The sequence below is a fragment of the Crinia signifera genome, chromosome 4, assembly GCF_055691185.1.
Source record: "Crinia signifera chromosome 4, ASM5569118v1, whole genome shotgun sequence".
NCBI lineage: Eukaryota > Metazoa > Chordata > Amphibia > Anura > Myobatrachidae > Crinia > Crinia signifera.
Window position 1 is genome coordinate 253381529 of NC_139220.1, and position 23001 is coordinate 253404529.

The following is a 23001-nucleotide window of genomic DNA, read 5'->3' on the forward strand; positions in this document are numbered from 1 at the left end:
CAACAATGTATCAGTCAGGCTTGTGAGCACATTGAATGTCAAACGTCCTTTGTGTCTGTGAGGATCCATTCAGCAGGTTGTTGGTGAACTACAAAGCCCAGCATGCTATATAAGGGAGCAGGGAACAGCCTGAGAGCCAAATCTATTTATAGCCACGTGACCTTCCCTTGCTGCTTGTGGAATCTAGTATTGGGGGACACGCTACGGGGTAAATGTACTAAGATGTGAGTTCTTCTGAAGCTGGGGTGTTGCCTATAGCAACCAATCAAATTCTACTTATTGATTTTGCATCTTCGAATCTAGAAGATAATAGATCAATCTGACCGGTTGCTACGGGCAACATCCCTTACAGCTCCCATCTTAGTAAATTTACCCAGACGTCTGTTAGGAGATAGCCTCCTCTCTCAAAGCTGCTGTGGGGACTTTAAGCCTTCTGTGACTTGTAGTTCCACGACAGTGATGTGAATGCAGTATTAAATGTTACAAGCCTACCAGATGTATCATTGCTTTTGATATTGTTGCGATGGTTTTATATGAGCACCACTTGCATGTCCCTTTCCCGATCAAAGCTGCGCTGTACACAGATTGCCTGGTGCCAGAGTTGCTGAGTTGCACAAGAAGAGAGAACCTTCCTCAATTTGATACCACTTAAGTTCTTAACATGTCGCCTGATTTCCAGCAGATCCAGCAAGGCTCGGTGTCCCTTTCCAGATGTACTTTTACAGTTTGTGGGACTTAATTTAAACCGTCTATTGCACCCAGCATCAAAGTACAGAAAGCCATTTCTTTCCTATCACTTGAAAGGCCATTTCTTTCAAAGAATTTTTTTTTTTTTGTCACTGGGAGAAATAAAAGGGATGCAGGTTTTATAAGTGTTAAATAACTTGCCCAGCGTGCATTAAAGCAAGATTGTATTTTATCAACAGCTGATTGAAGCAGCTATGTGATCCTCCCTGCTTGTCTATGGTATCATATTTATTTAACCTGCTGGGGGACCATGTCCTGGGTCAGCCTGCTCACGCTGCTTAGAGCACGCACATTACACACTACCCCAGGTATTCTGATTGATTGTCACCACCCAAAGCCTTTGGATCATAATTTAACGCAGCGGGTTCTACATCACAAGCTCAATTTCAAAAACTCTAGTAAAGGAGTTTCATTGGAAAAAAAACAACAACTGACTGCATAGCTGTGGTGGGGTTTACTGATAGAGGATGCATATTAACAAGTGACAGCAACTTCAGTGCTTTTAGGGCTTTTCTATGGATTGCACGTTGGAACAGACGATGGTTGGGGAAGGAAAACTTCAGTATAGGGGATTAACAGTACAATAAGAGAGGAGTATACTGTATATCTCTCTCTTTGTGCAGGGCAACATGTGCAGGAAATGGGGCTGCAGCCTTGGGCATCCCAGCTATTGCTGTTCTGTACGGTGATCTGATCTGCCACCCGCAGCTTTGTTGTCAGAATCACAGTTTACAATGATAGAAAAGGGGCTTTCGGGCTGCAGATTACATTCATATAGGTTTTATATACCCTCCTGCAATTTTGACTGTATACTGATTTATCTGTTTTGTAGTTTTTGGTTATGTCTTTGTATTACCAGTTATTGTTTATTTTAAGCTATATAATAAGTTATTTCCTAATGCCATATGTGTCATACGCCAGTTTATTATTATTATTATTATTATTATTATTATTATTATTGTTATTATTATATTTAAATTTATTTGAAATAAATATGACTGTGTGATGTAGTAAAAGATGCAAAAAAAATTCCAGGTGCAAAATAGAAAGTAGAAAGTGATTTTACCAAGAGTTGCAGGCTAAAGCTAATACATTAAAGTAGAGTGAAGGTGCATGTGCCTATCTTACAGCATTCTTTGGTGCACATGGCTGCTGGGTCTGCTAATCTAATGGTCATTTCTGGGACTGATTCTGAGGGGTACATTTACTAAGATGGGAGTTTTAACCAATACGATTCTAGCTATAATCTTCTAGATATAGAACAGTGATGGCTAACCTTGACACTCCAGCTGTTGTTGAACTACACATCCCAGCATGCTCTGCTATAGTTTGGCTACTTGGCCATGCTAAAAATGATGTAGGGCATGCTGGGATGTGTAGTTCAACAACAGATGGAGTGTTAAGGTTAGCCATCATGGTTCTAGAAGGTGCTAAATAAGAAAACGTGTCTGATTGGTTGCTATTTGGCAACATCTTATCTTCCATAGAACTCCCATGTTAGTAAATTTACCCTGAGTTGGGCAAACAAGCAAATAAATGTACCTTTGTAAAAGCATGTTGCACCGCAGGTGGGGCAGATGTAAATAGTTTAGAGAGGAGGATGTGAGAGGGATATGTCCAAACTCAAATCTAAATTGCAATGTAGAAATAAAGCTGTCCAGCTTTTCCGGACTACATGCAAAAACAGATAGTGTTTACTCTGCATGTAATAAAATGAAATGTGTTTGCACCTGGCAGGTGCAATGTTCCAGGTATAAAGTTGCCATTTTTTTTCTTTGCTCCCAACTCAGAAACAACCTCTCTGCTTCAAAATAACACATTCTGTATGAATAATACTTTATTATATCTACATCTGGCCTTGTAAATTCCAGAACAACATTTTTTTTTAGCATTGCATGGGTTAATCCATTAATTTCTAATGTGGAAAGACTGGGTGCTTTTAAAGAAAAATAAATACATCCAAAGGTCATTTTATATCATGAATACACTAATGGTTGGCAAAGCTAGTCTCCATAGAGGCACGTCCCCAGCACTGATAAGTCATTGTTGGACATTTGATTCAGTGAACTAGTTGTTTGTACTGCAGCTAGGGCTGGATGACAGAAATGTTTGCAAGGCACCATGGGGGCCATCTTTTTGCTAAGAAAACCCTTGTTATCAGGGTGAATACACACAGGGTCCAAAGAGAAAGAGCAGCCTGGCATTGAAAATATTTACCTATGACTCAGATGTGACTGGGGGTACAAAGTCGTACCAAGGTGAGCAGCAGAGCGTTGTAGGTGGCACTTAATAGATCTCTCATAATCATCTGGGTCAAAGGAGTGTTGACAGATCACGTTAATCTGTAATGTTACCTATTGTTCTACAGAGGCTAAAATGTTTAGGGATCATCATTATTGTACAGTCTGCCCAATCTCGCTTGTTTCACCCTTTCACCTTCACATGTGTTTTGTTGCAGGGTAAATATACTATGTGAAAGGCAGGTGAGCACAGTGCTGTGTGTGTGCGTGTGCGTATGTGTGTGTGTGTGTGTGTGTGTGTGTGTGTGTGAGTGTGTGTGTTGCTGGTGCTCCTATTTGTGTGACTTATGTTTGGACACTATTATTATTATTATTATTATTAATAATTATTATCATTTGCAATGGTGCTTTTGTTAAATAAACATTTTTTTATGCTTATTATTATGCTGTTGTATAAGAAATTATTCAATGCAAAGTCAATATGGTAAAAGACCTAATTTGCACAGAAACTCTTTACTATGAATTAATACACTGCAAATGGTCAGTTTACTACACCAGTGATGGCGAACCTTGACCATCCAGCTGTTGTTGAACTACACATCCCAGCATGACTTGAATCAGTTTTACTATTTGGCCATGCTAAAACTGATGCAGGGCATGCTGGGATGTGTAGTTCAACAACAGCTGGAGTGTCAAGGTTAGCCATCACTGTACTACACCTATAGTGGCGATTGATGTGACAATTGTAAATAGCCCACGGAAGGTTCAAACAATTCACCAGCTAGGACTAAAGCTGTCTCATGGCTAAAATTCGCCATTTACCAGGACAGATTGGCTAACAGTTGACATTATGATGTCACCAGGAGGGTCTGAGTGGATTTGCCGTGGCTAGCTTCTGGGACCAAGAAGTTGAGAACATGGAGCATTGTAAAATATAGATCTCTTTTCAGGGACCCTGCAGTCCAAATACACACGCTATGGGTCAGCAATCGTGCTACCCACAAGAACCTGTGCACATGATGGCAGCACCGCTTTCCTACCTTAAGGTACATCCCTGGCTAAAGCTGGTCACACACTAGTGCGATTTGGCCACTTTTTACCACTTTTTACCATTTTTTACCTGATTCCGACAGATCAGGCAGAGAAACTGGGCGAAAAGTGGCCAAAATGTATGTGTTTAACATCCTAATGCAGGGTCCCGTACAAATTGGATCAGAGACAGAGATTGAATGTGCTGTACATCCGACCTTCGACTCAGACCATCTCCCAGCTGGGAAGAATGGGAAAACCTACAATATATCGGTACTTGTGTATTATCACGGTACCCCCGATATTTAGTCGCGCGATTTTTCATCGCATCGCATGCCATACACCCGATGCACTGCAATGCGATGCGATTTAAGCCCCCTATGCGATGGAAAATTGTATAAGCACCCTAATGGGTGGTAACAATGTTAAATGCACCCCCACGCCACCCCCCCCCAGTGTAAACGTGAACCCGAAGCGTGGCGAGCACAGCGAGCCCGCGAGGGGTGGCGGTACGCGTCCTACGACCTTTTTATACCCCCACTATCCACGTCGGCGTGGAGTTGATTTTACAAAGTGTGGGGAGCGCAGCGAGCCACCGAGCCCGAAGCGTGGCGAGCGCACGCGTATACCTGTGAAGTTATGCGCATCCACTCGCCACGCTTCGGGCTCGGTGGCTCGCTGCGCTCGCCACACTTTATAAAATCAACTCCATGCCGACGTGGATAGTGAGGGTATGAAAAGGTCGTAGGACGCGTACCGCTGCGCTCGCCACGCTTCGGGTTCACGTTCATAGTGGGGGTGGCGTGGGGGTGCATTTAACATTGTTAGCACCCATTAGGGTGCTTATACAAGTTATAATTGCATCCCATCGCATTGTATGGCATTGTATGCCATATACAGTGCCAAACAATTTTAAAATTGTATGACATTGGGGAACATTGCGCAATATCGCCTCGCATACCATCGCATGCCTTATGGTCTGCGATGCGATGGGCGCCGTGATACTACACAAGTACCGATATATCATATGCAAAAGGACCGCCAACAATATATTGTAGGCAATACTGTTACCCGGGAAACTCCCAGAAAGCTCAAGGGGCATCGCATGCGACGTCTTTACCCGGAGAAGTCGCATAGTGTATCAGTGTGTTATTTACAGACTTTGACTTCAGCATTTTAAAAGTAAATGCTCTATTTGTTTACTTTCTACGGTTACAGATAGCAAAAAATATCAATAAACCTAACCCTACTTATATATATATATATATATATATATATATATATATATATATATATATATATATATATATATATATATATATATATATATATATAAGACAGCAAATGTGTGGCACTCTGGATACCTTCTTTCATAAAAAACAGCAGACACTGTAGTCAGTTTGAACGTTTCATTTCTTTATAGAAATTTCTTTATTTAGAATTTCTATAAAGAAATGAAATGTTGAAACTGACTACAGTGTCTGCTGTTTTTTATGAAAGAAGGTATCCAGAGTGCCACACATTTGCTGTCTTCTATCTATCCTTGTTTGGAAGTGGGGGCACCGGATCAAGTATCCCTCATCTTACACAGTGCCGGGTCATCTATCTACTATATATATATATATATATATATATATATAGAAGATTCAAATCTGCCGGCACTCAATGATATAGATGAAGTTAAATGTACAGCGGGCCCCGGTGCCCAATGAAAATTCAATGCACAGACTCCAAAAGAATGGCACTCCAGAGGCAAAGTTCAGCATATGAAACAAGCGTGTATTAAAACATCAAGCTTTCGGGGTTTGATCCCCTTCGTCAGGATACACTACAGCATATATATATATTTGTCTAGGGGTGAGTGGACTGCCTTAAATAATCTAGAGAAACGTGATGACATTGTCATACGAGCCTCTGATAAAGGGGTCTCAATTGTGATTCAAGATGTTGTGGATTACAAAAAAGAAATAGAGAGACAATTATCGAACATTTCTGTTTATACCAAATTGAACAGTGACCCTACTAGTACATTTAAACATGAACTGGACCTATACCTGAGTGAAGCGACCTGCTCAGGAGTCATTAATTCAGATATCTGTGATCTGCTTATGACTGAATACCCCATAAAACCGCTACTGTACACGCTGCCCAAAGTGCATAAGAGCCTTGTGGACCACCCGGGCAGACCTATAATTTCTGCTAGGGGGTCGATTTTCCACAAGGTCTCTATGTACTTGGACACATACTTACAACCCTGTGTACAGAATGCTAAATGTGTATTACAAGATGCAACTGCTTTGCTATTGGCCTTGCGTGATTTGGAGGGTATAGAGGATATCAGTGTGTTGGCCAGTATTGACGTGGCCTCGTTGTACACATGCATACCCCACTTACAAGGTATAGCTGCGACTCGTCGCTTGATTACCAATAATGTTTTCTATAAGGGTCCTGACATTAATTTCTTCTGTGGGCTGTTGGAGCTGGTGCTTACCCGCAATTATTTCTATTATGATGGCGGTAATTTTCTGCAGATATCGGGATGTGCTATGGGGGCATCAGTGGCCCCCGCTTATGCTAATGCATATATGATATCTGTAGAACAGGACATATTTTTTTCATCTAGTGATGTACGGGATATGATTGTATACTACTCCCGTTACATTGATGACATGATTCTGCTATGGTGGGGTGACAAGGAGTCTTTAGATGCTGTGATTTCTAAACAAAATGCTAGCGACAGTCAGGTGAAATTAACTAGCAATGTCTCTAATACCACTATTGATTTTTTGGATGTTAGGATCAGGTTACAGGGTACCACACTACTTACTACGTTATTTGTTAAGCCTACAGATAGAAATGTTCTATTGCCCCCATCCAGCTTTCATCCTATATCTGTACACAAAGGATTACCTTTCTCCCAACTTTTACGAGTCAGGAGAATATGTAACAGTGATGAGGAGGCAAAATATCAATTGGATCTAATGATGGAGAAATTTATTCAGAGAGGCTATGACCGGAGTGAGTTAATAAAAACTAAGGATAAGGTGACGAGGAGAACCAGAGATAGTACCCTTAGCAAAAAGGCTAAAAAAAGTCACACTGATACCATCATTTGGCCTAATAGGTTTAACCCCTTCCCGACATTTGACGTATATATACGTCATGGCCGGGATGTACTTCACGACACATGACGTATATATACGTCATGACTTTAAACTGTCACCGCGTCTAGGGACGCGGTGACAGAGGGACGATGTCTGCTGTCCCTGACAGCAGACATGTCCCAGCATGCCCAGGGGGGGCGGCGATGCCTCCCCCCCGTCGGCGATCGCTGCGATTGGCTGTTCAATGTGAACAACCAATCGCAGCGTTTTCCTGTGTTACCGGCGAATCAGACGCGAATCAGACGCGAATCTGACGCTCAGTAACACAGGGATCAATCACCGCCGGGTGTGAGGGGGCGTGAGGGGGTCACCGGTGATGACCACACCTCACCCCACCTGCCCCCAAGGCTGTGATTGGTCCGTCGGACCGACGGACAAATCACATCCATGGCGCGTGATTTAAACTAACGGTGACTGCGCTGCAGACGTAATTCCGGTCTGGAATTGCGTGCAGAGCGGTCACCGACCAATCTGTCATGATATACATACCTGATCCTTGCCTGATACTTACCTGATCACCGCTGGTAGCGTGCTGCCAGCAGCTGTATGCTTCCTGGATCTTGTCACTTCCTGTGTGCTGCTGCTGCAGTGTCATAGAGTGACAGATAGTTACAGATAGTGACAGATAGTGACAGATAGTGAGAGATAGTGACAGAGAGTGCTATATTTTGTGTCTGCTGCCCCCCCCCCTTTTGTGCTGATCAGTATATCTGTGCTGATCAGCAACTTTTTGGGGGTGCAGGGTTTTTTTTTTTATATATATACCTGTCAGTTGCACCAAAGGTTGTGCTGCCTGTGCAACTGACTGCTGCCCCCCCTGCTGCCCCCCTTTTGTGCTGATCAGTATAAATTAACTGATCAGCAACTTTTTGGGGGTGCACCCACCATTCATTCCACCAGAATCTGAGCTGCAAAATCCAAAAATCACTCCTTCCCTTCTGAGTCCTGCCATGCACCCAACTGGTATTTTTGGTCACATATGAGGCATTGCCATACTCGGGAGAAATTGGGGCACAGATTTTGGGGTGCTTTTTCTCCTTCATACCTTGTGAAAATGAAAAATTTTGAGCCAGAACTGCATTTTTGTGTAAAAAATTAAATTTTTCATTTGCACAGCCCAGTTGTATCAAAATTGGTGAAACCCCTGGGGGTTTGAAATGTACACTATACCCCTAGTTGAATTCCCTGAGGGGTGTAGTTTGCAAAATGGGGTCACTTGTGGGGGGGTTCCACTGTATTGGTGCTTCGGGGGTCTTGCTAATGCGACATAGCACCCACCAACATTCCACCAGAATCTGTGCTGCAAACCCCAAATATCACTCCTTCCCTTCTGAGTCCTGCCATTTTTTGGTCACACATGAGGCATTGCCGTACTCGGGAGAAATTGGGGCACAGATTTTGGGGTGCTTTTTCTCCTTCATACCTTGTGAAAATGAAAAATTTTGAGCCAGAACTGCATTTTTGTGTAAAAAATTTAATTTTTCATTTGCACAGCCCAGTTGTATCAAAATTGGTGAAACCCCTGGGGGTTTGAAATGTACACTATACCCCTAGTTGAATTCCCTGAGGGGTGTAGTTTGCAAAATGGGGTCACTTGTGGGGGGGTTCCACTGTATTGGTGCTTCGGGGGTCTTGCTAATGCGACATAGCACCCACCAACATTCCACCAGAATCTGTGCTGCAAACCCCAAATATCACTCCTTCCCTTCGGAGTCCTGCCATTTTTTGGTCACACATGAGGCATTGCCGTACTCGGGAGAAATTGGGGCACAGATTTTGGGGTGCTTTTTCTCCTTCATACCTTGTGAAAATGAAAAATTTTGAGCCAGAACTGCATTTTTGTGTAAAAAATGTAATTTTTCATTTGCACAGCCCAGTTGTATCAAAATTGGTGAAACCCCTGGGGGTTTGAAATGTACACTATACCCCTAGTTGAATTCCCTGAGGGGTGTAGTTTGCAAAATGGGGTCACTTGTGGGGGGGTTCCACTGTATTGGTGCTTCGGGGGTCTTGCTAATGCGACATAGCACCCACCAACATTCCACCAGAATCTGAGCTGCAAAATCCAAAAATCACTCCTTCCCTTCTGAGTCCTGCCATGCACCCAAATGGTATTTTTTGGTCACATGTGAGGCATTGCCGTACTCGGGAGAAATTGGGGCACAGATTTTGGGGTGATTTGTCACCTTCATTCCTTGTGAAAATGAAAAATTTGGAGCCAGAACTGCATTTTTGTGTAAAAAATTTAATTTTTCATTTTCACTGCCCAGTTGTACCACAATTGGTGAAACCCCTGGGGGTTTGAAATGTACACTATACCCCTAGATGAATTCCCTGAGGGGTGTAGTTTGCAAAATGGGGTCACTTGTGGGGGGGTTCCTAAATTTTAGCATCTTATGGTGCATAGAAACCTACATGGTGCCTAAAAAATAATCTCATAAAAAGGAGGCTCCAAAATCAAGTAGGTGCTCCTTCTATTATGAAGCCTGTGGTTTGGTCAACGTGCACACTAGGGCCACATATAGGATATTTATGAAAACAAAAGAATTGGGGGAATCAATTTTTAGTCACATTTCTCTAGTAAAATCTACTGTGTTCCTTAGAAAAATGTATTAAAATTGCAAATCTGCAAAAAAAATGAAATTTTGAAATTTCACCTACACTTTGTTTTAATTCCTGTGAAACACCTAAAGGGTTAACAAACTTCCAAAATGCTGTTTTGAATACTGTGAGGGGTGCAGTTTTTGAAATGGCATCATTTATGGGGGTGTCTCACATACAAGTCCCTCAAAGTCACATCAGAACTGAACTGGTCCCTAAAAAAAAATCAGTGTTTGAAATTTTCTTGAAAATTTGAGAATTTGCTATTCATATTGTAAGCCTCCTAGTGTCCAAAAAAATTAAAAGGAAGTTGAAATAATGATGGAAACATAAAGTAGACATATGGTCTATGTTAGTTATTAACTATTTTGAGTGGTATGATTATTTGTCTCACAAGCAGAAAATTTAACATTTTGCAAATTGCTAAATTTTCCATTTTTTTACGACATTTTGGTATTTTTCACAAAAAAACACAGACTGTATCGACCCAAATTTACCACTAACTTGAAGTACAATGTGTCACGAGAAAACAATCTCAAAATCACTGGGATAAGTAAAAGCAAAAAAAAAGTTATCCCCACTTAAGTGATACATGTCAGATTTGAAAAAAAGGGCTCTGTCAGGAAGGCAAAAACTGGCTGTGTCAGGAAGGGGTTAATACCTCCAGTCAGTTGGCCAGATCTGCTCTAAAAAAACATTGGCCGATCGTGGCCACAGATCCAGCCCTCACCTCATTCAAGTATAAAAAAGTGATGACTAGTTACTCTAATGGTAAAAGTCTACGTGACTTTGTGTTCCATTCGGATGTTACAGAGATGGGCAAAAAGAAATCAACAGCTTTTTGGGGAAGTGCCAAACTAGGCTGTTATAAATGTACAGGCTGTGTGACCTGTGGGTACATGCTGTCAGGTATGACCATTAGACATCCCTCTGAACCTAGAAACTTCAAGATACAACATTGTTTGGGCTGCACAATATTATGTGGACAAAACTGATTGCCAGTTCAAGGTCAGGATGGCACAGCATAGGATGGCGATTCGGGCTGCCATCCTTGGCCGGGACCAGCAATCAGCCAGTAGCCCGTCATTATGCAGAGGCACGACATTCACCCACAGCTTTTAAACATATGGTAATAGATCATGTGCCGCCACTTATACGTGGGGGAAATAGATCTAAGATACTCTTGCAAAAGGAGGCAAAGTGGATTTTTTTATTAAATACCCTTAGCCCTGCAGGTCTGAATGAAACTATGGGTTTACAGTGCTTTCTGTGATGTTTTTTGTGGATGTATAACTTGCCAATATCTATGTAACATATTTCATTTGTTCTTGCCCTTAAGCAATATGGTGGTGAAGGTACTGTATAGGGTGACTACTTCCTGGGCGCAAGGGTGATGGAGGTCCGTTTCAGGCGCTGGGAGGAAGTTTGGTGATGGTGAGCACTACAAGAATGGTGAGTGTTTGACTTGTAAATTGCTGCCCTGACGAAAATACGATAATGTATTGAAACGTTGGCGTCTATGGCGTCTGCTTATGCCTGATTTATTGACCGAGTGCAGCCGGGAACGTGATTATATATATATATATATATATATATATATATATATATTCGGAATAAGATCCGGCACTCACTGGGTGTATTGGATGAATTGCTCCGGTGCCCTCCTTGGAAGCAATGATTCCCATATAGGTAGGGGAATAAAGCGGCACTCTTGAGTCTTGTTGAAAAACGTAAGGCAATCTTTATTTATCCGACATGTTTCGGGGGGTAACCCTCCCGTCGTCAGGGATATACAGACAATGAACAAGCAAGTGGATTTATGCAAAACATCAGGAACATCATAGCCAATCAAGTGAAGCAAATATTTAATGAGACACTCCCATCACACCTGTGGTCTAGGTTCCACACGGAAACCATGACCAATCAGGAAGATAGCCTGGGGTGACGTCAGTAGAACACACGTGAAAAACATTATTTTATGAATAAATAGACATACTTTAAAAAAAATTTTTAGATAAATAATAAATTGAATAATTATACGTGTAATAAGTGATATACTGAAAAAAATACAATAAAAAGAAATAAATAATACAGACAATAAAATTACATGCAAAGTCTCTGTACCGATGTAAATGGTTACTGCACTAGAAAATATCCAAGAGAAAATTAGATAAGGTGAAACATCAAGTAAGCGCACTATTAGCCGCAATGAGATAGAAATGGAAACATCAACCAAAGACTAAAGGGACCGTGTTCTAAATACAATATAATAAAACAGTCTAAGGCATGACTAGAAATGCTCTAAGTGGAACATAGCTACATGGCCATATCAGAGAAAGCAATGTAGCCCCAGCTGCTCATTTAAGCCGCGGGGCGATATAGCCTCCAATTTCATAATCCATCTGCTTTCCAGTCTTAGTAACATTTGACTCCTATTGCCACCCCTTCTGGGTTCTGGTATGTGGTCAATGATTTTGGTGCGGAGACTAGCTACCGAATGACCTGCCGACAAAAAATGTCGGGGTACAGGTTGGTCGCTGACTCCTGTGGTTAGGGCTGATCGTATTGCCAGCCTATGGTTGGCCATACGTTCCCTAAAAGTAGTTTCAGTTTTCCCTACATATATTAATCCGCAAGGACAATATATAAGGCACACAATGAACTTGGATAAACAATTCAACACATGCTTAATGGGATATTTCTTACCGCTATAGGGATGCAGGAAAGAATTTCCCGTTAGCATTGAACTGCACGTTGTGCAGCCAACGCACCTGTAACAACCAGCAGTTTTTGACAGGAAATGCATCGGGGGTTTGGGTTTTAAAAGATCGGTAATATCTGTTTTCACTACAAAATCCCGCAAATTTCTACCTCGCGAATATGCTGGCATTAAACGTGCGTTGTGTAAAGCAGACAAATTACCATCAGAATTCACCACCGGCCACATGTTCTTAACATATTCAGTAATGGTGTCGCTACTCTCAGAGAATTTATTAATCCAAGGAATGATTTTGTCATTCCCTACCTTAATGCTGGCCCCCTCAAGACACTCATCCCTCGTAATTGCCAGGACTTTTGCCTTGATGGCTAATAGGTCAGTGAGGTGGTAACCCCTGGCAACGAAACGATCCACCATATTGTCAAGAGTTTTTACAGTGTCATCCGGATCACTCACAATCCTCCTTACTCAGAGCATTTGTGAGAATGGTAACCCCCGGCGTAATGGTAACGGGTGACAACTATCATGTATAAGTATGGAATTACGGTCTGTCTCCTTAACATGTAGGCCAGTGGATATTTTACCCTGGCAGAGATTAATTTGAACATCCAAATAGCTTAAGGAGACATGACTAGTAATACATGTAAATTTCACAGGGTGATCAACGGTATTATGCCCATTGAGGACCCCCAGAAGCATCTCTTCCTCCCCTGACCATAAAAACAAGAGGTCATCGATGTAACGTACGTACATGGATAAAAATCCACTCTGATGTAGAGGTGCGAAGAGATCCTTCTCAAGGGCCCACATGAAGGCATTAGCATACGATGGGGCCACTGAGGACCCCATCGCACACCCGAGGAGTTGTAGATAGTAAACCCCGTTAAAAAAGAAATAGTTTTTAGTCAATACTAAATTCAATAAAGACATGAACAATGACACATCAGGGCCATTATAAAGAGGGTTGTCAGTGATGAGAAGCTGCACGGCCTGCATCCCTTTGTCATGTGGGATGCAGGTGTATAAGCTTACTACATCAGCTGTGCATAACATTAACCCTCCATCCACCACAGGGAGACTTTTTAACTGTTTTAACAGGTCATTAGTATCTTGCAGGTAAGCTGGTATAGCCTGCACGCATGGATTGAGGAGGCAATCAAGGTACACAGAGATCGGCTGATACAGAGATCCCCTGGCAGATATGATTGGTCTGCCAGGGGGATCAACCAATCTCTTGTGCACCTTGGGCAAGGTGTAAAACAAAGGTACCTTAGGAAAAGGAACAATTAAAGCTTTTAAGATAGATTCTGGTAACTGACCGTCATGAAAAGCATTTTGTAATAAAGTATTCAATTCAAGTTTAAATGTATTGGTTGGATCATTATCCAACCTGGCATATACCTCAGAGTTATCTAATTGTCGTTGACACTCTGCTGCATATGCCAGGGTGGTCTGGACCACAATGGCACCCCCCTTATCAGCCATCCTTATTATAATGTCACTACGTTCACTTAAAGCTTTGAGGGCCTTACGCTCACTCATAGATAAATTGCTATGTTTTCTATTTTTGGAAGACACACAGATATTAGGAGCTCCAAGTAGAATGCGTGAAAAGGCTTTAATAGAGTGAGAATTGGTGGGGGGATCAAAAGTGGATTTCTGGGCTATTTTACGTAAGGGTACAGGCACAATATCATTAGAAAATCCCACATTTTTCAAACGGCCAAAATAGTCTTTTAAACGCAAAGATCTTGTGAAGCGAAAACAGTCAATTTGCCATTGTATAGAGTCATGGAAATTAGTGGAATGAAAGTCAAACCTTTAGACAGGACCGAAGTCTCAATTGCGGTCAGAGGAGAGTCCGTGAGGTTGATAACCAGATCTTCTATTTGGGTTTTCTTGCGCTGGACCGACCTCTCCCTTTCGTTTTGCTTTCCCCTCCTTGTGCGGCGGATATACCCTTCAGAGTTACCAGCCGCCGTGGACGCCCGCCTAAAGGGACGGCAGCTTCATTGGAATAGGACTGTGAGGAATCAGCGTCGCTCATGGAGGTGCTTGAATCGTTGGGTTTTTGACGGGGGGGACGACCCTGTCGATTTCTTTGGGTATGTGGTCTCTGTACTTTTGAAAATTGTGGATTCAGCCACGCATAGACAGAGCTATTATCATAGTCACTTTGCACTTTACGTGCTTTGTCTTGTTTAAACTTAATGAGGTCTTTGGTGTAGCGGTCGACAGCCGTGTTGATCTTTTCTAGCCAGTTGGTATCTTTTTCGGCTAGGAGTATTGGCTTTTTGTCAGTATCGAATTTGGCAAGTTGCGCTTGGGTTAAAGCCAGTTCTTTAGAGGATTCTTCCACCACAAGCAAAATAAGGTCCATTGAGCATTTGTTTAATATCCCAAACCATTTCTTGCAGAACGCCGGGCTATGGCGGCCGATGGTCGGGATATTCCTCACACGAAACCCTCTTGGGATCTGTTTCTGTCGATGGTAATCAGAAAGTGTGATGCCATGATATAAAAAATCGGTTTCCCGCTTTCTCAATCGAAACCATTCATTATATAGCTCATTACAGTCGGGTGTGGTGGTTTCTCCTCTCAAGGATCTTGTAAATAGGATCCTGTCGACCTCTACATCAGAGTAACTGAAATGGTCGCCCGAGTCCAAATTAGCAAACGGGGATTCACCGTCGGTGCCAGAGGCCATGATGGTTTTAGCCTCAAACCTTGTGTGCAGCAACGGAGCAGGTAATTTGCATGTAAAAAGGTGATGTCCCGTATGACGCCAAGTCAGGTGAAGGAGATCTTGTAGGTGCCTTGATTGGGCTTCAGTACACTGCACTGGAGTCCTCTATATTCGGAATAAGATCCGGCACTCACTGGGTGTATTGGATGAATTGCTCCGGTGCCCTCCTTGGAAGCAATGATTCCCATATAGGTAGGGGAATAAAGCGGCACTCTTGAGTCTTGTTGAAAAACGTAAGGCAATCTTTATTTATCCGACATGTTTCGGGGGGTAACCCTCCCGTCGTCAGGGATATACAGACAATGAACAAGCAAGTGGATTTATGCAAAACATCAGGAACATCATAGCCAATCAAGTGAAGCAAATATTTAATGAGACACTCCCATCACACCTGTGGTCTAGGTTCCACACGGAAACCATGACCAATCAGGAAGATAGCCTGGGGTGACGTCAGTAGAACACACGTGAAAAACATTATTTTATGAATAAATAGACATACTTTAAAAAAATTTTTTAGATAAATAATAAATTGAATAATTATACGTGTAATAAGTGATATACTGAAAAAAATACAATAAAAAGAAATAAATAATACAGACAATAAAATTACATGCAAAGTCTCTGTACCGATGTAAATGGTTACTGCACTAGAAAATATCCAAGAGAAAATTAGATAAGGTGAAACATCAAGTAAGCGCACTATTAGCTTTAAGTGAACGTAGTGACATTATAATAAGGATGGCTGATAAGGGGGGTGCCATTGTGGTCCAGACCACCCTGGCATATGCAGCAGAGTGTCAACGACAATTAGATAACTCTGAGGTATATGCCAGGTTGGATAATGATCCAACCAATACATTTAAACTTGAATTGGATACTTTATTACAAAATGCTTTTCATGACGGTCAGTTACCAGAATCTATCTTAAAAGCTTTAATTGTTCCTTTTCCTAAGGTACCTTTGTTTTACACCTTGCCCAAGGTGCACAAGAGATTGGTTGATCCCCCTGGCAGACCAATCATATCTGCCAGGGGATCTCTGTATCAGCCGATCTCTGTGTACCTTGATTGCCTCCTCAATCCATGCGTGCAGGCTATACCAGCTTACCTGCAAGATACTAATGACCTGTTAAAACAGTTAAAAAGTCTCCCTGTGGTGGATGGAGGGTTAATGTTATGCACAGCTGATGTAGTAAGCTTATACACCTGCATCCCACATGACAAAGGGATGCAGGCCGTGCAGCTTCTCATCACTGACAACCCTCTTTATAATGGCCCTGATGTGTCATTGTTCATGTCTTTATTGAATTTAGTATTGACTAAAAACTATTTCTTTTTTAACGGGGTTTACTATCTACAACTCCTCGGGTGTGCGATGGGGTCCTCAGTGGCCCCATCGTATGCTAATGCCTTCATGTGGGCCCTTGAGAAGGATCTCTTCGCACCTTTACATCAGAGTGGATTTTTATCCATGTACGTACGTTACATCGATGACCTCTTGTTTTTATGGTCAGGGGAGGAAGAGATGCTTCTGGGGGTCCTCAATGGGCATAATACCGTTGATCACCCTGTGAAATTTACATGTATTACTAGTCATGTCTCCTTAAGCTATTTGGATGTTCAAATTAATCTCTGCCAGGGTAAAATATCCACTGGCCTACATGTTAAGGAGACAGACCGTAATTCCATACTTATGCATGATAGTTGTCACCCGTTACCATTACGCCGGGGGTTACCATTCTCACAAATGCTCCGAGTAAGGAGGATTGTGAGTGATCCGGATGACACTGTAAAAACTCTTGACAATATGGTGGATCGTTTCGTTGCCAGGGGTTACCACCTCACTGACCTATTAGCCATCAAGGCAAAAGTCCTGGCAATTACGAGGGATGAGTGTCTTGAGGGGGCCAGCATTAAGGTAGGGAATGACAAAATCATTCCTTGGATTAATAAATTCTCTGAGAGTAGCGACACCATTACTAAATATGTTAAGAACATGTGGCCGGTGGTGAATTCTGATGGTGATTTGTCTGCTTTACACAACGCACGTTTAATGCCAGCATATTCGTGAGGTAGAAATTTGCGGGATTTTGTAGTGAAAACAGATATTACCGATCTTTTAAAACCCAAACCCCCGATGCATTTCCTGTCAAAAACTGCTGGTTGTTACAGGTGCGTTGGCTGCACAACGTGCAGTTCAATGCTAACGGGAAATCCTTTCCTGCATCCCTATAGCGGTAAGAAATATCCCATTAAGCATGTGTTGAATTGTTTATCCAAGTTCATTGTGTGCCTTATATATTGTCCTTGCGGATTAATATATGTAGGGAAAACTGAAACTACTTTTAGGGAACGTATGGCCAACCATAGGCTGGCAATACGATCAGCCCTAACCACAGGAGTCAGTGACCAACCTGTACCCCGACATTTTTTGTCGGCAGGTCATTCGGTAGCTAGTCTCCGCACCAAAATCATTGACCACATACCAGAACCCAGAAGGGGTGGCAATAGGAGTCAAATGTTACTAAGACTGGAAAGCAGATGGATTATGAAATTGGAGGCTATGTCGCCCCGCGGCTTAAATGAGCAGCTGGGGCTACATTGCTTTCTCTGATATGGCCATGTAGCTATGTTCCACTTAGAGCATTTCTAGTCATGCCTTAGACTGTTTTATTATATTGTATTTAGAACACGGTCCCTTTAGTCTTTGGTTGATGTTTCCATTTCTATCTCATTGCGGCTAATAGTGCGCTTACTTGATGTTTCACCTTATCTAATTTTCTCTTGGATATTTTCTAGTGCAGTAACCATTTACATCGGTACAGAGACTTTGCATGTAATTTTATTGTCTGTATTATTTATTTCTTTTTATTGTATTTTTTTCAGTATATCACTTATTACACGTATAATTATTCAATTTATTATTTATCTAAAATTTTTTTTTAAAGTATGTCTATTTATTCATAAAATAATGTTTTTCACGTGTGTTCTACTGACGTCACCCCAGGCTATCTTCCTGATTGGTCATGGTTTCCGTGTGGAACCTAGACCACAGGTGTGATGGGAGTGTCTCATTAAATATTTGCTTCACTTGATTGGCTATGATGTTCCTGATGTTTTGCATAAATCCACTTGCTTGTTCATTGTCTGTATATCCCTGACGACGGGAGGGTTACCCCCCGAAACATGTCGGATAAATAAAGATTGCCTTACGTTTTTCAACAAGACTCAAGAGTGCCGCTTTATTCCCCTACCTATATATATATATATATATATATATATATATATATATATACACGTTTTGGCTCAAGGTATTGGTCTTGCCATTATTATCATTAATGAATAACTATATGGGCCCAAATCAGACTGGCCGTAGAAGTGTGTAAATCACTATTTGTCAATTTCTGCACTTTGTTGCATGCGCTGGAGCATACATACGCAAGCCCTATAACTGCAATCACAGTTTCAGTGCTGGCCGGGTGACTGGGTGACAACATGGCACTGCTTTGGTAGGAATGTGGTATTTTGTGGAAGAGGTCCGGACAAAGCAGGGGTGTCTGGACCACTTAGGGGTAGGGCCACAGTGGCTTAGGACCCAGGGATTTGCATAACTGTAGGCTGATGTCCATGTATGTACAGTATGACTCCCTGCCTATAAACCCAGAAGCTCTCACAATGCAAAGGACAGCTAACATCATAAATGCAGCTATGTATACAATTAGTGGTGGGACGTAGCACCTGCAACATGCAATGCATGCTACATGATACATCCTGTCTCTAGTGAAATAATCTAACTGGCACCAGGGACATACTGCTGCATATAATCAGGATCGAGTAATGAAAGCCTATCCCATGAGCAACACACACTGCTCCTACCCCTAGTCATTATTGCAGTAATGATAATTGAAGATAGCTGGCACCAATAAAGTCTAAATAAGGTTTGGTGTATGCAGCTAAAACCGTTGGAACGCAACAAATACTTTCTTAGACAATAACAGGATGGAATGACAGGTTTTCTGGGACTTCTCCAACCTTTAATCCCAAAATATGTGGGTTGCTTTGCCATAAAAAAGAGGAAAACAGGTAGAGTATACTCTGAGTAAGTCCAGAACCATGTACTCAGTATAATATATGCACCATGATTCTTGTAATCGAGCCTCAGATTATATTTTAAGGTTACCTGCAAAGTTTTTAAACTGCATCGAGGACTCTCAAACCTGTTGGTAGATGTTCCTCAGGATACTCAGCAAGCAGGGGCACATCTATAGGGGCACAAGGTGTGTGGTGCACACGGTCCTCTGGGTCCCACACTGCACACATTCCACCCAGTTCTTGAATACTTACTATTCAAGAGTACCCCGTTTTAGGAAGCTGCACTTCACAAGCAACTGGGAAAATGGTGGAGCGTGGATAGGAAAATCACTGGAAAAATGTCCACTTGCCCCATTTCCCCTGAGTCGTGTGCATGCATACTAGTCTCTGGCACAGGGCTAGCTTCTCTTAGTGAACCTAATGCTCTGAAACGGGTACGGGTTGTTAGGTTGACAGTGTCTAGGTTGACAGTCAAAAGGTCGACACAAGCAAAAGATCATTGAACGCCGAAGAAGGGGTGGGTCATGACATCATGTGATGTTAAAATGCCCTGCCGTGTATACATATGCGCAGACCCCCCCCCCCCCCCCCCCCCCCTGTCAGCTATGCTCATTGAAAAACCTGTCTCATGTGAGGAATTGGAAAAAAATAAATCCTTCAAGATTGTACTCACCCTCTATAAATGTATTAGTCTCAATGGACATTTACTTATAATCCTGATGTTGGTTTGATAGTAATGGATAAAAGTCCTGTTATCTCATTACAGAGACGAGTAAGAACTAAAACAATCTTGAGAGCTTTTGTGTTCTTAGAAAAAAGTGGGTCTAATTAGGGATGTCCTCCCGATTTCAGAGACGATCAATACCCATGTACCTTTTATTCAAAGTTCAAGAGACTTCAACGTTAAAGCATAAAATATGTCTAAGTATTAAAATAATAGAAAAATATTAAAAGACCAAAAATATTATGAGCTAGAAAATAAGAAAAGTTGGGATGAATAGTAATCTCAAAAGTGTGTGTCGCAGATCTCCGTCTGAATCGCCCGAGTCTGATCAGGGCAATAACTGGGATTGTATGACCTTAGCCCTTACTTCTGGACAGTAGGGTTCCTGAAATGACAGCATGCAGCTATGATCTCTGCTTCAGCACCACCGGAGCATTCGGTAGATGGTCCAGACATCCCCTGTGCACTGCATCTACTAAATCTGCTAGCCCCACCCCTCTGTATGACATAATGATGTCAAATGTGCAATGCTATGACATGGTGCATGGCCAAGACAGGGAGCAGATTTTATATTCAAATATTCATCAATTGCTGTACATAAATAAACATCTTTTATTCAGTTTGCTCTTCATTCCCTAGTCCAACATTGCCCACAGCCATTTACAGAATAATTGTGCAGACAATTACTGTAATTACATTTAATCCAGTATAAGTCTAATGAATAATAAAAAAAGATAGACACAAATCCATATGCTCGTACTATGATGAGAACTAAAATCTATGAGGTCGTACCTAGAGGCATCAGAACATTTTGTTAGGTTTGGGGGCCGTTATCCTCTCATTTGCCACTCATGGATCTCTAAAGGTAGAACTGTGGGGCCTTGTGAGGTGTCATCAGAATGGAGGCACTGGGGAGGAGGAGGGGGTACACCACGGGGAGAAGTAGGAAGTGGCACCACGGCAAGGTGTAGGCGACGCCATGTAGGAGGCCCTGCAATGGGAGGCGGGGGGGAGAGACCGGGTCTACGGCAGCAGTACATACAGAACATGCAAAATGTTAAAGGTGAGGCTGGCCACAAGGACCACCAGGGAGTAGGAGGGTCTTAACATTACATAGTAAGAAAAGGGTTCCGCTGCAGAGTCCCTGTACTACACTAGTACCAGGGCCAGATTAACAATGGATCAGATGGAGCTGAAGCACCAGGCCTCCACATAAAAATAGGCCCATCATCATGACAGCATGATAATCACCAGGCAGATACCATCTGGTAACATGGTTGGCCATAAATCATAAGCATTAAAATTGCTTTCCTATTTTACATATGTTTTTTTTTTTTAGATATTTAGAGAGACGCTGGGGCGTATGGTGTATGGGTTCTACATGCCTACATGCCATTGACCTCACCTCCTCCCCTTTTCATAATAGCTCCTTGAACATTTTCAGCCCCAAGCCCATATTGTTCTTAATCCAGTATCATACACTTCTAGTAACAATAGATACCATAACACATATATACAATCCATTGTAGTCAAACATTTATGTCATGACTGAAGTGACTGGCTCTTTAAGCCAGGGGTCAGGGAACTTTTTTACCTTTTACCCCAAAACATATTTAGATACGCCAACGTTACCCCTTGATTTGTACCATACAAAGCTATTATACATATGCCACATGGTGATGCCCATTATACATATGCCACACACTGTGATGCCCATTATACATAGCCACACACTGTGATGCCCATTACAGATATGCCACACACTGAGATGCCCATTATACATATGCCACACACTACACGCTCATTGCTGGGGGCTTCTTTCTCAATGCCAGGAGTTACATGCTAGATTCCAGGTTACATGCTCAATGCCAGCGGATTCCTGCTTGATGCCAGGGGTGTCATACTCAATGCCACAGAGGAATTTTATGCTTGTTGCCAATGGGTAGCAGTCTGACAGCCGGGCAGAGAGTGGTGGACTGCCTGGCTGTCTTCAAAGAGGGTCTGCAGCAGCTGCAGTGAAACAGTGTGACAGCTGGACAGAGAACAGTGGGCTGTTATCCTCAGAGCAGGTCCACTACTGTTTGAAATTTCACACAGGGCCGCCAGCAACCTCAGTTCCTGATTAGCTGCCGAGCCGCGGCTGTTATTGGCTTGCGGCCCGGTGCGAGATTTTAAACAGCCGTGGAGTGGATCCGCTCTGAAGACAGCCGGGCAGCCCGCCGCGTCTGCCTAGCTGTCACACTGTTTAAGTGCTGCCACAGTGCGGACAATGAAATTAAATTCCAGGGGGTAATGGGTGGTCGCGCTACCAAGTGGCTGAGTCTCGGCAGCACGACTGTCCTCATTTTTACCCCATTTGGGGTAATTTTACCACTTTTCCCCGACCACTGCTTTGAGCAATGAGACCACTTATCACATATATTCCAATTGCAGTCAATGTTGCTGCAGTTATATTGCTATAACACTAGGGAAGAGCAGGGCACTAAAAAGCTCTGACCTGAAGTAACCACTTTCCTGGTCTGGACACAGCACAGGTGACCATATCAGGTGGGGCTTTCCCAGACATGGCTGCATCTGATACTACTAGTCATACACACCCATGGTTCAGATGCCAAAAGAAGAACTTCCAGCAGATGCCAATCTCAGAGGGTCCTCCTGACAACTCTACATCTATTTTTCTTCCCCCAGTGCCTGCCAGCAGTCGATCTTGGCAGCCAGGGCCAGGGCCGACTCTACCATTAGGCAGCTTTAGGACAGCTGCCTAGGGGCTCCAGAATCTGTGGGGTGCCCCTGAGTCTATTACAAACGTAAGGCTGACCCTGAGAGAGGCACCCTTGTTGAACTTAATGCAAATGTCAGGTGTTGAATTTCAAAAATGCTGCCTCCACACGTTCATCTGAGGCTCGGGAAAGTCGGTATTGGTGTGTGGCTGGTGGTGGG

The 23001-nt window shown here is 42.5% G+C and overlaps 1 long non-coding RNA gene across 1 annotated transcript in view; it reads left to right on the forward strand.

The window, feature by feature from the left end:
* The first annotated feature begins 2826 nt into the window (after positions 1–2826).
* LOC146072563 (uncharacterized) overlaps positions 2827–23001 on the forward strand; it is a 32510-nt gene continuing 12335 nt past the window's right edge. The window contains exons 1-2 of the long non-coding RNA XR_014473187.1: positions 2827–3005; positions 11121–11233. This is a non-coding gene — a long non-coding RNA (uncharacterized LOC146072563). The remainder of the gene's footprint in view (positions 3006–11120; positions 11234–23001) is intronic.